Source organism: Triticum dicoccoides, chromosome 1B, assembly GCF_002162155.2.
Source record: "Triticum dicoccoides isolate Atlit2015 ecotype Zavitan chromosome 1B, WEW_v2.0, whole genome shotgun sequence".
NCBI lineage: Eukaryota > Viridiplantae > Streptophyta > Magnoliopsida > Poales > Poaceae > Triticum > Triticum dicoccoides.
Genome location: NC_041381.1, coordinates 635,367,251 through 635,374,216, shown reverse-complemented (window position 1 = coordinate 635,374,216; position 6,966 = coordinate 635,367,251).

The following is a 6,966-nucleotide window of genomic DNA, read 5'->3' as shown; positions in this document are numbered from 1 at the left end:
ACTGTTCATCCAGAGAGGCAGCATCGATCAGCTTCAGTTAGCAGCAGTAGCGAAGGAATCGCTCGATCGGGTTCAGTTAACAGCCATTGATCGATCGCTCGGGTTCAGTAACGCGTAGCCTGCAGTGCAATCGCTCGGGTTCAGTTAGAGCCAAGGCCTCGCACACACGCGCGTATGTGTATGAGAGAAACGCGCATCGCTCGGCCCCCGACCTCCCACCGTAATCGGGAACTCCCGTAAATTTTCCTCCCCCTTGCTTCTACCATGGTTTTTTCCGTCATGAACGTCCCAAAGAATATCATGCAGCTGTGTCTCCATCCCACCCAGGACGAAAAGCCCATTTTCTGTCATGATTTTTTGTCATATCAATAGGAGCCCACCACATCTATGATGATACCGGGTTTTGTCACAATTATCATCATAGAAGTGTCATATGTATGGCAGGAAAAAAATTCGTTCGGCCCAAAATGTAACGGATGTGTCTTTTTTTTGTAGTGGTACTTTAAGAGTTGGCAGACTAAAACCGTCTTATGGCTCACGGCGATGAACGTGTTCTAGGTCGCCGGTGTTACTCCCACGGGAATGATCGCTCCTTAACATGAGAAGGCGTTCAGGGAGGCCACCTCGTCTTTGTTGGATGCGTTCTGAGCGTGATCGGACATAAGCTGGTTGATGCATACTTACATATGCGGGTTGTCAAGGACTTGTGGGAGGCGCTCAAATCTAAATTCGGCACAACGGATGCTGGAAGCGAGACATATATTATGGAGCGGTTCCACGATTACAAAATGGTCGAAAACCGTTCTGTATTGGAACAGGCTCATGAGATACAGTGCATTGCTAAGGAGCTTGAGCTTCTCAAGTGTGTGCTGCCGGGCAAATTTGTCATGGGTTCCTGGAGGAACTTTGCCACTACTATAAAACATCAGAGGTGTGAATTCTCAGTTGAGGATGGCATTAGCCATCTGAGTGTCGAGCAGAATTTGAGGGCAAATGACTCGCATGGAAAAGGGATCTCTGTTGCCAATGTGGTGCAGAAGAACTTCAATCCTCACAAGCCAAAGGGGAAGACTGGTGTCTAGCGGAATACCGAGTTTAAAAAGAAGGGCAAGAAGACCTTCAAGAAAGGTAAGAAGAAGGGTGGTTGTTTCACTTGTGGTTCAGATGAACATTGGCCTGCCAAGTGCCCAAACAAGTTTAAGAAGCCAGGACATGACTCCAAGACTGTCAACATGATTGTGAGCAACGATGAGAGTGGGCCATCTGGGTACGATAAATTGTTTACTGTATTTTCAGTTTGTCAGTCTACCGATTGGTGGATTGACATAGGTGCAAATATTCATGTGTGTGCTGACATTTCATTGTTTTCTTCTTATCAGGCCACAGGGAACGGGTCCGTACTGATGGGGAATGGCGCGAGTGCTTCTGTTCATGGTGTTGGCACGGTCGATCTGAAGTTTACTTCGGGAAGGATCGTGCAACTGAAGAACATGCAGCATGTCCTCGGCATCAAGAAGAATCTCGTTAGTGGATCCCTTCTATGTAGAGAAGGGTTTAAATTGGTGTTCGAGTCTAATAAAGTAGTTGTTACAAAATATGGACTGTTTGTTGGAAAAGGTTATGAATGCAGAGGTCTATTCCACTTTTCCCTCGCTGATTTTTGTTATAAAGTCGTGAACAATATTCATTCGAGTGTTAATGAAACAGAAGTTTGGCATTCACGTCTTTATCACATTGGTTTTGGTGGTATGACGCGGTTGGCAAAATTGAATTTAATCCCAAGTTTCACTTTAGCCAAAGGTTCTAAGTGCCCTTCGTGTGTGCAAGCTAAGCAACCTCGCAAGCCCCATAAGGCTGTGGAGGAGAGACATTTGGCACCGTTAGAACTCATACATTATGATCTTTGTGAGATGAATGGTGTATTGACTAAAGGTGGAAAAAGATACTTCATGACACTGATAGATGATTCTACTAGATATTGCTATGTATATCTTTTAAACACTAAAGATGAGGCTCTACACTACTTTAAAATCTATAAGGAAGAAGTTGAGAATCAACTTGAAAAGAAAATAAAACGAGTTCGGTCAGATCGTGGTGGAGAGTATTTCTCTAATGAGTTTGATTCTTTCTGTGCGGAACACAGAATTATTCATGAGAGGACACCTCCCTATTCACCTCAGTCAAATGGGGTTGCTGAACAAAAAAACCGTACTCTAACAGATTTGGTTAATGCCATGTTAGATACATCGGGTTTATCCAAGGCATGGTGGGGGTGGCTATATTGACATCATGTCATGTCCTGAATAAAGTTCCGACAAAAGACAATGAGATCACTCCCTATGAACAATGGGAAAAGAGAAGAACGACACTCTCATACTTACGTACTTGGGGCTGCTTGGCGAAAGTCAATGTGCCAATCACCAAAAAGCGTAAGCTTGGACCAAAGACCGTGGACTGCATTAATTTGGGCTACGCTAAGAATAGTGTCGGCTATAGATTTCTGGTAGTGAAATCTGAGGTACCTGACGTGAAGGTCGGTACGATTATGGAGTCTGAAGATGCTATATTCTTTGAGGATATTTTTCCTATGAGAGATATGCAAAGCACTTCTAGGCTGGAATTTGATGGGACTCCTGAACCTGCTATTTCGATGGAATATTATGAACAGACACATGATGGAAATATAGAGGAGGATGACAAGGACACCCTTGGTAGGGGCAAGAGACAGAGGACTACAAAGTCTTTTGGTGATGATTTCCTTGTATACCTTGTGGATGATACTCCCACTTCTATTTCAGAAGCTTATGTGTCTCCGGATGCTGACTAATGGAAAGAAGTGGTTCGTAGCGAGATGGACACCATCATGGCTAACGGGACATGGGAAATCACTGAATGCCCCTATGGCTGTAAACCATTGGGTTTTAAATGGGTGTTCAAAAATAAGCTTAGGCCCGATGGTACGATTGAAAAGGACTAGGCTAGGCTTGTGGCCAAGGGCAATGAACATAAAGAAGAGGAAGATTTCTTCGATACTTATTCACCTGTGGCCAGACTGACCACCATTCAAGGATTGCTCTCGTTGGCGGCCTCGCATGGTCTTCTCGTCCACCAGATGGATGTTAAGATGGCTTTTCTGAATGGAGAGCTAAACGAGGAAATCTACATGCAACAGCCAGATGGCTTTGTGATAGATTGTCAGGAAGGAAAAGTGTGTAGGTTGCTAAAATCATTGTATGGCCTGAAACAAGACCCTAAGAATTGGCATGATAAGTTAAATACAACTCTGAAATCTGTTGGTTTTGTTGTTAATGAAGCTGACAAATGTGTATAATATCGCCATGGTGGGGGCGAAGGAGTTATACTATACTTGTATGTTGATGACATACTGTTATTCGGAACCAACCTCAAAGTCATTGAGGAGGTCAAGTCATTTCTATCTCAGAACTTTGAGATGAAAGACCTTGGTGTGGCTGACGTTATCTTGAACATCAAGCTACTGAGAGAAATGAGGGTGGGATTACATTTCTGCAATCCCATTATGTTGAGAAGGTGTTGAGTCGTTTTGGATATGCGGACTGCACGCCATCTCAAACACCATATGATCCTAGCGTCTTGATTCGAAAGTCCAAATGCACGGCTATAGATTAATTAAGATACTCTCGAATCATTGGTTCACATATGTACCTAGCGAGTGCTACAAGGCCTCACATCGCCTTTGCTGTGAGCAAACTAAGTCGGTTTGCTTCAAAACCGGGTGATGTGCGTTGGCGTGCTGTTGAAAGAGTTATGCGCTATCTGAAGGGTACTATGAACTATGGACTTCACTATACCGGATATCCGTCGGTACTTGAAGGGTATAGTGACGCGAATTGGATCTCTAATGCTGATGAGATGAAGGCCACAACTGGGTATATGTTTACTCTTGGAGGTGGCGCTGTTTCCTGGAAGCAGAATTAACAGCATTAGACACATCTGGTGTCGAAGCAAGATGGCTTCGAGATCTTTTGATGGACTTGCCATTGGTTGATAAACTGGTTCCGGCGATCCTTATGAACTTTGACAATCAGACTGTCATCACTAAAGTGAAGAGTTCAAAGGACAACATGAAGTCCAACAAACACATAAGAATGAGACTCCGGAGTGATAGCGTTGGAGTATGTCCAAACGGCTAAGAATCTGGCAGATCCCTTTAAAGGAATATCACGTGTTGTGATAGATAATGCATCGAAGGAGATGGGTATGAGACCCACATGAGTTGCCATGGTGGTAACCCAACCTATGTGATCGGAGATCCCGTGAAGTAGGACCTGGGAAAACAAGCTGGTGGTAAACTGAGGAGAGTATTTTGACTCACCCACTCCGTTGGAGATGCACAACTCTCAGTAAATATATGGCAGGTTGACTTTTGTCTTAATGTGTTCCAAGGCTTATAAAAGCAAGATGCTATCCTACAGAGCGATCTTTGGAGGAATACACCTATATGAGCCTGACTATTGGTCATAGTCTATGAGATTAGGGTGATATCTAGTAAGTTCATGAAAAGGCCAGGAGTGACCAATATGCTCCACCCGAGGGGTCAGCCTTTGGCAGCCTAGTACTGGTAAGATACTTGGTGAAACTCGTTCACACCAAATTGACAATTCAAGGCCTAGTACATTGTTCAGTTGTGAAGGAGTGTAGCTTTTTGTTCTAGGTGGATGTTCAACCTTAACGGATCTCCACTGAAAATACTGGTATATCAAAACAGAGTTTGGAACAGAGGACAACACCATGGGCCTTGGGGATTGGGTGGGGGATTGCTAAATATTAGTTGGGCTAAATGCCCACTTAAAAATTTCAGGGAAAATCCCTCAGGGCCCATGCTGTGAAGGGGGTGGTGGGAAATTTAGTCCCACATGGCTAGTTGAGAGAGATATACACCAACTTATAAGGTGAGGTCTTCTCCCACTAGTATGAGTTGGTGTGAAGGAAGGAGAGGTGTTCTACACACGCGCTCCTCCTCCGCCGCCCACCTCGCCACGCCCCGTCATGACGCGCGCACGCACCGCGGGTTGCGAGAATGAGCCGAGCCGATGCAATGCTTTGCGGGTCAAAATTGGAGAGTCCATTACAGACAGAAAATGAATATGCGACGTCATATTCATTGCGGAAATAGAAACGTCCATAATAAATACGTTTAATTGTGGAAATGGAAATGTCTGTAATTAAACGTGTTTTTATGGAGATGAAACATTTTGTAATTAAATAGTTTTATTGCTGGACCGTTCTCCTACCCGACTGGTTATATATATGAGGCATCGTAGCTCAGCCAAAAAAGACACAACGCTTCACACCTCCATTGCTCCCTGGTCGTTCCTTTCACTGCTGCTGCCCTCGGTGATCCCATCCCGTCTACCGCATACACGGATGACGGGAGAGCAGGCCTCCAAAACCCCGCTTCTCCTGATCCTGTACGGGAGAGAGGCGATTAGGTTTTGGGGGAGAGTCTCCTACGCGACTGCTCGCCTCTGTTAAACTACTTCATCTACGTCAACTACTTCCGCGTCACCTTTGTCTTCACCATGAGCACTGACACCGATTGCGCGGCTGCCGAGAAGGCCGCTGCTGACAAAAGGATCACCGACGAGGCTGACGCCTCCGCTCCTGCTACGGGCGACTGGCCTACTGGAGGGTATAACACATTTACCTCGCTCCTGTTTACTTTCATGTGTGCAGTACTAGTGGTTTGCGTAGATGTTTCTACTATTTGCCTAGTACGTGCGTACATTATCAAAATTCAGTATGTCACTAGCACTGCCTATGTCATGTTCATTATTTATTATTGGGTTAAATTAATCGAACAATTGCTTAATTTCTTATCAATCCAAAAACCTAAAATGTGTAGGCAATTTTTGATCCATGGTTTTGCTGCTGCATTGAAACCAGCCCCATTTACGGGGATGTACGTTAAGCATTGGCAGAATAAATCCGTCTTATGGCTCACGGCAATGAACATGTTCTGGGTCGCCGGTGTTACTCCCACGGGAACGATCGCTCCTGAACAGGAGAAGGCATTCAGGGAGGCCATCGTCGTCTTTGTTGGATGTGTTCTGAGCGTGATCGGACATAAGCTGGTTGATGAATTCTTACATATGCGGGTTGCCAAGGACTTGTGGGAGGCGCTCGAATCTAAATTCGGTGCAACGGATGCTGGAAGCGAGATGTATATTATGGAGCAGTTCCACGATTACAAAATGGTTGAAAACCGTTCTGTATTTGAACAGGCTCATGAGATACAGTGCATTGCTAAGGAGCTTGAGCTTCTCAAGTGTGTGCTACCGGGCAAATTTGTCAGGGGTTGCATTATCGCTAAGTTACCCAATTCCTGCAGGAACTTTTCCACTACTCTAACACATCAGAGACATTAATTCTCAGTTGAGGATGTCATTGGCCATCTGAGTGTCGAGCAGAATTTGAGGGCAAAGGACTCGCACGGAAAAGGGACCGAAGGGACATCTATTGCCAATGTGGTGCAGAAGAACTTCAACCCTCACAAGCCCAAGGGGAAGACTGGTGTCCAACAGAATACCGAGTTTAAAAAGAAGGGCAAGAAGACCTTCAAGAAAGATAAGAAGAAGGGTGGATGTTTCAGTTGTGGTTCAGATGAACATTGGGCCTCCAAGTGCCCAAACAAGTTTAAGAAGCCACGACGGGACTCCAAGACTATTAACATGATTGTGAGCAACGATGAGAGTGGGCCATCTGGGTACGGTAATATGTTTACTGTATTTTCAGTTTGTCAGTCTACTGATTGGTGGATTGACACAAGTGCAAATATTCATGTGTGTGCTGACATTTCATTGTTTTCTTCTTATCAGGCCACAGGGAACGGGTCCGTACTGATGGGGAATGGCGCGAGTGCGGTGTTGGCACGGTCGATCTAAAGTTTACTTCGGGAAGGATCGTGCAACTGAAGAACGTGCAGCA